This window comes from Thrips palmi, unplaced genomic scaffold, assembly GCF_012932325.1.
Source record: "Thrips palmi isolate BJ-2018 unplaced genomic scaffold, TpBJ-2018v1 HiC_scaffold_3, whole genome shotgun sequence".
Classification (NCBI taxonomy): domain Eukaryota; kingdom Metazoa; phylum Arthropoda; class Insecta; order Thysanoptera; family Thripidae; genus Thrips; species Thrips palmi.
Window position 1 is genome coordinate 12,835,144 of NW_023144630.1, and position 9,490 is coordinate 12,844,633.

At 48.7% G+C, this 9,490-nt stretch overlaps 2 long non-coding RNA genes across 2 annotated transcripts; both read right to left on the reverse strand.

Annotated features, from left to right (window-relative positions):
* Window positions 1-1,054: 1,054 nt before the first annotated feature.
* On the reverse strand, window positions 1,055-6,137 carry LOC117648396. Its single transcript, XR_004587900.1, has 4 exons — window positions 6,008-6,137; window positions 2,070-2,253; window positions 1,742-1,879; window positions 1,055-1,190 (listed from the first exon to the last, which is right to left on the reverse strand). It is a non-coding gene; the product is annotated as an uncharacterized LOC117648396 (long non-coding RNA).
* A 326-nt stretch (window positions 6,138-6,463) lies between these two features.
* On the reverse strand, window positions 6,464-9,287 carry LOC117648422. Its single transcript, XR_004587903.1, has 6 exons — window positions 9,177-9,287; window positions 8,792-8,919; window positions 8,319-8,502; window positions 7,990-8,127; window positions 7,343-7,478; window positions 6,464-6,619 (listed from the first exon to the last, which is right to left on the reverse strand). It is a non-coding gene; the product is annotated as an uncharacterized LOC117648422 (long non-coding RNA).
* Window positions 9,288-9,490: the final 203 nt, after the last annotated feature.

Here is a 9,490-nt window from a genome sequence, read left to right on the forward strand (position 1 = left end):
GTGAAACTCCATAATGACAGTGTTTAACTCGACTATAAAAAATGTAACTATTTCCTTACATTCATCACTTGTTATTGCATTTGCTCTTAATAAAGTATGAAAACATGAAACAGGTACATGTATCTTTAACCAAATTCATCTCTCTTCTTCATTCCTTATTAGGTGGGATACCATAATGACCAGACAATAAGATGTTCTTATTTTTAAAAACAATGACCGTCTTATAACATTAAGTTGTTACTCTCGTAACCATCATTATTACTTAATTTTTTACAATCTGACAACCAATCACTACTAGCTAGTTACATGTCTTTTGAAGAGGCACTTCTTTTTGAAGTTTCAGTGCAATGATATTCATTTGCAGCAATATTACAACTTAATTTTCACTGAAGTGCTAAGAAGCAGTGTGTTTCCTTCAAAGTTATGAAAAAGGTTTGAATACATCTGGAAAAATTTTCAATTGAAATTTCACTGTAATTTGACTTTGACAGTGTGGGTGGACCATAGTGAATATCACACCCAGCCAACCAAATACATCCAGAAAACAGGAGCAGGAGAAGAGGGAAGAGGCAACAGACAGTGAATTATAGCATCTGGAGTCATGAAGTATCTGGCGTGACAGGCAATGAAAAAGAGGAACTAAGGCCAAGGGCACTGCAGTATAATTGTAATACTCATTTACAAGCATAAGACTGTCAGATAAAAGGTTAAGCCTAGAAGGACACATTTTGAGAGCAATATTAAATAAACCATAAGGAAAATGGTTCACTCTATATTAACCACTGTGGCAACCCCATTTGAATAATTGCAGAAATAGTGCAGATAGCGTTATCAATAAGTTCCTTTTCATATTTAAAACCAAGTGAATGAAGAGTCAAACAGATCCAAAGATAAAGACAGAATCTTAAAAAAATTACTTGTCAATTTTATGATTTAATTTAAATTTCAGTTTTAAAAGCAGTATATAAAATTCATCATAACTTGTATCAAATCATGCAAGTCACCTTCCTTCAGTTCATTTGCTAAGAACATTGCACTACTGGTTTGTCTGGGATTGGAAATTCTTGCAGAGAAGCAAGAAGCTGGAGACGGTTGGTGGTGACAACAGTTCCAGAAGGAGAATGAAGTAGCTAAGACTGCTTCTTCCACCTCAGCAGATAAAAGTTTGGTGAAAAGGTCTTGTTGAAGACCTGTAACACAAATAAAAATAGTATCAGTGAGGCAGAGTGAAGCGACATTCCTCAGGTGTCCACAATCGGTAACAGATGATAAGATAAAAAAAGAGCAGGAGAAAATAAGAAAAACAATCTTATACACAGGCTAGTTGGAAGAGCTTTGGAAACGGCTTCTACAACTTGTAAAAAAACAACAAGTTACTTATGTCAAAAAGTTTAACTAAGAAGGTTCGTTCCATTTTCTGTTAGTTTAAATTAAAGATATGGAAAGGTTTCCCTGAGCACTACAAGGCAGGCTCACGACTATACTCATTATTCTTGCAGTGACAGAAGTGAATTGATACGTAACACAAAGGAAAAGCTAAGCCACGCAACTAACAAGATTTCCCCACATAATTTGGAATTGTCATACCACTCATATTGAACTGAAAGAGATGGCCAATATGCTCAAAATGGCTTAAAAGTAATGGCTGAGAATTGTTTTAGAGAAAATGAGTACCTATGTTTAAAACGTTAAACTAAAAAATTAAATTTAAAATAAAGTTGATTATTCTGATCAACCTTACCAAAGAATCGAGACCACAGCAGGCCTGGGAAGGTGGTTTCAAGACTTGCAGTCCCAATTAGCCACTGAAGCACAACACCAGGTGAGACAGGACCTCTTGAGTAGACTTCTCAGCTCCAAAATTGCCCTCATCGTCGACCTGGAAAACAGAAGACCACAGTAACATCAGGGCAAAAAAAGCAACAACACTGAGATCAGATATGAATTTGAGTTAGAACATATGCACCAGCTTGCTCTCAAAAGTGAAACAGCAATGGCAAAAAGTGACATTTGAGGAAATTGGCAGTATGGTTCGATTGATTGAAAGGGTACGAATTCTTCTCACTCACCTTCAATCTATCTTCTTCAAGAAGAAAAAAATGGAAGGACGGTGCTTGGCAATTCTTGCAGAAGAGCAAGAAGAAGCTGGAGACGGTTGGTAGAGACAGCTGTTGCAGAGGAAGAATGAAGTAGCGAAGGCTGCTTCTTCCATCTCAGTAGGTGACAGTTGTGCTAGAGTGTCTTCTTGGAGACCTATAACACATATAAAGATTATGTCATTAAGGCACAGAGAAGCCACACTCCTCTGGTGGGACGCTGATAAGAATATTATTGAATATTGAGAGACTTAAAGTTAAGAGGGAGGCAAACAGGGCTCTCTTGTGAGGCAGCTTTGCTTCTAAAGTGATGATAAGTGAAACAAAACTTTCAACTGTCAGTTGTAAAATGCAGTAAGAACCCAAAATGCAACACACTGGGAATAATGACTTTAGTATTCTTATCCGAGGTGCTTCATTACAATCACCGTTTTCAGTGGCACAATAACAGCCCATGTTGCCATGCAGTAACATGAAAAAACTGTAAAGCAAGGAAATGCCATAAATTAGGTATTTAAAGTCTTAAACTTGAATGGAAAAAGACAAAAGAGGACACATCTTGCATCCATAGTCAAGGGAAAAATGAGAAAGTTTATAAGATTTTACCAACAGAGAGCGCAAAAAAAAACATGTTGCACAGAAAACAAAGAAGTATTTTAAAGTTTATAGTTCACTGAAATGCAGGTGACGGCCAGTAAAGTGTCAGGTTTCAAGTGTCACTTCTGTCTGCAAAGCCTGCCAAACAATTAAGTTGTCAGAAGAGGATCGTAAAAGGCAGCCAAGAGTAACTCGTACTCAATGCTTGGTGAAAGACTGCAATAAATAGAGACAAGACATTCTAACAGAGGATCAACAGCTGTGATATGATGGTGACCGTTCTTCACTTGGGAGGTTGAGTTTCTTTTTTGGCTGCCATACAATTTAAGCAGAAAATCAACTCTACTGTTTGGGCCAATTAATGAAATATAAGAGTAACAGGTAAAAGAATAACATGTACAGACAGGATAAGTTAAAAGGAGTTTTTCACTCCGGGTACTCCGCTTGCAGCGGCCGGCCTCCGAAGGTGTGCTTGCAGGCCCGCCGCGGTCACGGCTCGCCTCGTCGCCAAGTAGTGCACCGTCGTGCCTAGCAGCCAGACGGCGCGGCCCCCGCCGGGAGCGTCAGCATGGTGATGGTCGCCTCGGTGACGGTCAGGCCGGTGACCTTGTGGATCAGCGCCGCCCGCCGGTCCGCGCCGCCCGCCGGTCCGCGCCACACCGCGCCAGGCGATGCTCCACGTCCTCGGGGTCGGCGCACTTGGGACAGTCCGGTGTGGCGCTCTGGTTTCGGGCGTTGAGGCGCACTGCAGTGGGGAGGACGTCGCGCGCGGCCTCGAACTAGGCCGACCGCACGTCCACGTGGTACGACTTGTGGTGCACGCAGCGCCACACCTGGCGCTGCACGTCGTCCGGCGAGGGCGGCGATAAAGCGCTCCTTGCCGACCAGGCCCGGGACGGCGTCGAAGGCGGGGCTCATGCAGGACTCGAAGAAGTGCTTCACGCTAGTCGGCACCGACGGCGAGTCCGCGTAGGGCTGCTGCAGGAAGCGCAGAGGGCAGCCAGCAGCCGGAGACCGTCTCCAAGTCCGCCCGCGCCGAGCGCTCCCAGCGCGCCGCGAGCATGGCGCGGGCCTTCCTGGCAGGGTCTGGACTGGAGTCCAAGGCCGCCGCGCTCCTTGGGCTGCACCAGCACGTCGTAGGGGACGGGCTTGGTGGCCCAGAAAGAACCTCCCCAGGAACTTCCGCACCGTGTTTCGCACCGCGCGACCGTGGCGAGATGCCACAGCAGGGGCAGAACGTAGGTATTGCAGTACTGCACCCGCTTCACCAGGTTGAAGGCCAGCAGCGTGGCGTCCGCGAGCCGGGCGGGGAGCACGCCCACGCGGCCCGGCCAGCTGGCGGTCGCCAGCCCACTCGTCCTGGCGGTGAAGTGGACCCCCAACTTCTTGAGCTCCTTGGTGACGGGGTACGGGTGCTGCATCCGGCGCGGCCAGCGTCCGACGGCCAGGACCATGGACTTGGTCTCGTTTACGTGCAGCCCTGACTCCGCGTCGAACTCCTCCAAGGTCCACACGAGCACGGCCACCTCCCCGCCGTCTGCAGCAGCACCACTGTGTCGTCCACCTACGCAGACCCAGCCAGCCTGCCGTCCGTGCCGTCGACGCGGACACCGGCGAGCCCGGTGTCCAAGGCCTTGAGCAGTGGCGAGCTGGCGATGCAGTTCAGCATGGACACTGGACGGCCCTGCTTGATGCCCTGCAGCAGGTTTGTCGCCCTGGTACATGCTCTGCAGCAGCTGCACGATGTCCTCGCTGACGCCGTGCCAGCGAAGAACAGCCCACAAGAAGGAGTGCTTCAGGTTGTTGAAAGCCCCGGCGATGCCGAGGGCCACGACGCACATGCCCTTCTTGTTGAGCTCCGTCATGATGATGGCGTCCCGGACGTCCCCGAGCGCGGCCTGCGTGGTCCTCGGGCACCCGGGCTGCATTTGCATAGGGTGCAGGATGCGCCTCTGCACGGCCTCGCCTCCAGACGGCGGGTCAGCGCTCTGGAGAACACCTTCCCGTCGACGTTGAGCAGCGTCACTGGCCTTAGGTCCTTCACTGTCCGTGGGCGGCACGTCGTCTTGAGGATCAAGACCATAACGCCCTTCTTTTGGGCGAGGGCGACGGACCAGAGAAGCAGTATGGCGTTGGCAACGGCCAGGAAGTTCTCGCCGACGATGTGCCACGCAGCCTAGTAGAGCTCCAACGTCAAGCCGTCCTCGACTGAAGACTTGCCGCGCCGACTGTCCTTGAAGGCGGCATCGATGTCCTCCATCGTGAACGGCTGCAGCACGGCCTCGTTGTCCTCGGGGGTGAGCACGGCGTCCAGCAGCGACGTCCTCGGGGCAGCGTCTGGGGCAAGCGGAACGCCGTGAACGTACGCGCTTCTGGTTGCATCCTCCTCCGCGGCGCTTGGGGACGCGAACCCGGCGGCGCTGTGCTGGCGGACGTGCTCGGCGATGGCAGCGTTGTCCTGGAGGACGTTGCCGTCGGCGTCCTCGAGCTGCTGGATGACTCTGTCCCTCCGGCGAGGCCTCTAGCTGGCGTCGACGTGGTGCAGTCCGACCGTCTCGCCGCAGTCCACCTCGTCGGGCCACTTGGCGCGCGCCCTGGTGCACTCCAGCCGCCACGACAGCAGCAGCAGCAGCAGGCGCCCCCTCACGGCGTCCAGCTCCTGGCGAAGCTCGTCCTGGGTGCCGGCCTGGCCGTATACCTGCGCGGTGCGCTCGTTGATGCAGTTGGACAGGAACTGGCACATGACGCTGTCCTCGCGTCTGGTGCGCCTGGAGAACACCTTGCATAAAGCTCGCAGCTTCTTCTTGGTGGCCTCCCACCAGTACACGACGTCAGCGTCCCCGCGCAGCTCTCGCCACTGCTGCCACCGCTCGCCGAGTGCAGGCAAGAGCGTCTCGTCGGTAAACGTGGCGGGGTCGAACTTCCAGAGTCCCTGGCGGCGGCGCGGCTGTTGGCGCGTCGCGGTGTTCAGGGCGATGTTCACTCTTCGGTGGTCCCCGAAGGCAGCGTTGTGCACTTGCGCCCCTCGGAGCAGTGGCGTCAGGTCCCTGCTGACGTACAGTCTGTCCAGGCGCGACAGACAGCTAGGCCGTCGGTACGTGTGTCCTACCTCGTTCAGATGCAGTGCAGCCTCACCCACACGTCGTCAAGCTGCATGTCCTGGATGACGTAGGCCAGGATGCGGTAGGGCTCCGCGGAGCCGGAGGTGTCCTGCGGCCTGGCGATGCAGTTCCAGTCCCCTCCAAGCACGATCGGCCACGCTGCGTCTGCCAGAAGAATCGCTAGCTGGTGAATCAGGAAGTCCAGCCTCTCACCTCTGCCAGGGCCGTAGACGTTGACGATAGTCACTCCGGCGACGAGGGCGCTCAGGCCGCGCCCGCGTGGCAGGGCCTTGATGTTGTCGGCCTTGAGCGGTGGGGCGATGCCGCGGGCCTAGGTGCCGATGTTGACGACCTCCTCAAAGCCGGGCTCGTCGAGGACGGGCGCGCGCACTTCCTGCAGCAGCACAACGTCTCCACCACCTCCTCGATCAGCTGCACCATCGCCTGCACTTTCACCGCCGTCGTCGCTATCGACATGTTAAAGGACATTAATTTCATTTTGAGAGAGTCTTGGGGTGTGAATCTTCTTGTTCTTGCCGGACATGACCACCCTGGAAGCGGCGCGCACGAGGCTCGCCTCAGAGACGTGCGGGTTGTCAACAAGCATCCTGAACTGCTGCAAAGGGCCGTTACCTGACCTTGTGTTGCTCCTGTGGCTCTTACCCGGTCTTTCTGCATCGTCCCCGCCCTCGTCCTTCTCCTGCCTGGCTGTACATCCAGAGCGCGAGCGAAGTCCACTGAACGCGTTGCTGACTGAGAATTCCTTGAGCAGCCTGTCAAGCTCCGTCTGGCTGTCTACCCCGACGGGGCGTAGCGTGCGCGGCTCTGTAAAACCGCATGTTCCATCATTAGACTTGCCGCTGGCGGATGCCTGGGACTGTACCTCTGGCTGGGGCTCGCCGACACCCAGCGTGTCTGCGCCCGCTGTCGACTGCTCGACTGAGCAGTGAAAGCCACAGAGAAAACCATTGATGCCAAAAAGCTTAATTTTTTGACATGGGAATGATCATGGTACATACTGCTTTTAAAGAAAATGACTTCATGGGCACTTGGACAAAAAACAAAAAAGGTGCTTGGTGTCTTTCAGCGAAGTACGAAACATGACAGTTGCACACACTGTTAAAAAAGGTGCTGTAAATTAACAGCACTTGTGCTATTAAGTTTGATATCAACACGACTTGTTTTATTACAAGCATGTTGTTGCTCTCAAAAATGTTGGCTCAGAGTTGCGTTTGAGATAATAAACACTCTGAGTTAATGATGGTTTAAACTTTAAAACTTAATACTACGTATTGGGAAATTAACAGACTACAATTCAATAGAATTCTAGTTTGCCAATAAGAGAAAAGTAGGGTGGCAGGGAGAACCTTGTCAACCAATGAGTAAACAACTACACTTCAAGTATTAAGAAGCAGTGAGCTCCACACAAAGTTTACAAAAACGATTAACAAAGCAAAAAACAGTTATGATTCCAACCAAAATTTTAAATGGATCTCTGACGCATGAGAATGAATGTGCCTGAGTTGAGTTGATGATAGGATATCTCACCTTGCTCCTGAAATGAATCCAGACAAATGCAGATGATCCAAAGTGTTGCCATGGATTGAAGAGGAAGAAAGTAGCTCGAATGACATCTGGATGTCACACGGTAGTTGGTCAGGCAGCCAAGGGTGAAACGTCCGAACTGTGAAGAGAAGCTGTGTCCTCAATCGGTAACAGATGATAAGATAAAAAAAGAGCAGGAGAAAATAAGAAAAACAATCTTAGACACAGGCTAGTTGGAAGAGCTTTGGAAACGGATTCTTCAACTTATTAAAAAACAACAAGTTACGTATGTCAAAAAGTTTACCTTAGAAGCTTTGTTCTACTTTCCCTTATTTTAAATTAATGATGAGGAAAGGTTTCCCTGAGCCCTACAGAGCAGGCTCACGACTATACTCAATATTTTTGCAGTGACAGAAGTGAATTAATACGTAACACAAAGAAAAAACTAGGCCAAGCAACTAACAAGTTTTCCTCACATGATTTGGAATTGCCATACCACTCATATTGAACTGAAAGAGATGGCCAATATGCTCAAAATGGCTTTGAAGTAATGGCTGATAATAAGATTTGAGAGGATGAGTACCTATGTTTAAAACTTTAAACTACAAAATTAAATTTAAAATAAAATTGATTATTCTGATCAACCTTACCGAAGAATCGAAACCACAGCAGGCCTGGGAAGGTGGTTTCAAGACTTGCAGTCCCAATTAGCCACTGAAGCACAACACCAGGTGAGACAGGACCTCTTGAGTAGACTTCTCAGCTCCAAAATTGCCCTCATCGTCGACCTGGAAAACAGAAGACCACAGTAACATCAGGGCAAAAAAAAGCAACAACACTGAGATCAGATATGAATTTGAGTTAGAACGTGTGCATGAGCTTGCTCTCAAAAGTGAAACAGCCATGGCAAAAAGTGACATTTGAGGAAATTGGCAGTATGGTTTGATTGATTGAAAGGGTACGAATTCTTGTCACTCACCTTCAATCTATCTTCTTCAAGAAGAAAAAAATAGAAGGAAGGTGCTTGGCAATTCTTGCAGAAGGGCAAGAAGAAGCTGAAGACGGTTGGTAGAGACAGCTGTTGCAGAAGAAGAATGAAGTAGCGAAGGCTGCTTCTTCCATCTCAGCAGGTGAAAGTTGTGCTAGAGTTTCTTCTTGGAGACCTACAACACATATGAAGATTGTGTCATAAGGGCACAGATACGCCAAACTTAGGTGGGATGTTATTCTATCTGGAAAAATAATGCAGCAGCCAGAGGAAAGGATAATTTACTGCAGAATACAGCATACTAAAAGTGTAAAAAATGTGAGGGATAGTTCTTTGCATGCTGTTTATGTGATGGAAGCAGATGGTAAGAGTAAGATTTGACAAAATCAACACACTGGCACTGGCCACATAATCAAAGCAAGTACAAACAAGAGAAATAAACAGTTAATCTCGATATTCCTTACACATGAATTGTGTGTACAGCCGACCAAGTATGATGGTTTGAAGTCTCAACGTGCAATTGATGTGCAGAACCAGATAGGGCTGCCCCTTTGGAGTTGTCAAAGCAGAAAAGTGTGGCCTTGCTGTGGATCTGTCGCACGGATAAACAGAGTAGCGTCAGGGAACGGACAAGCAATACAACAGAGATGGGACATGGATTTACATTGTCGCTTTGATGCAGAGGCCAGAGAAAAGGTTAAGTCTGATTTCAGACAACCACAATTTAGATTTTATGAGTTGTAGAAAAGTAGGCAAGACTCCTGGAAATGCAATGAGCACATATATCTTGCGTACTTGACTTTGCCTGAAGACTCGAAGGAATCTCCCTAGTCACAAATATATGATCACCTGTCTTCTCTGGTTTGACGACTCCATGGTGATGATGACTCCGAAGTATCCAAGCAGTTGACAACAACAATTTTCTACCGGTCCCTGTCATTGCAGCAACGAGCACCCTCCAATAAAGTCAGCTGAAACATATAATTGATTAGAATGTTACGGTATTTCGAGGGACTTTAAGTTCGAAGAGAGGAAGACAAGACTCATTCAGGCAACTTGGCTTCCAAAGTAGTGACATGTGAAACAAAACTTTAACCGCCAATTGTAAAATACAAGAATAACCTAAAATACCGCACTGTGAAAACAATAACCAAAGTCATCTA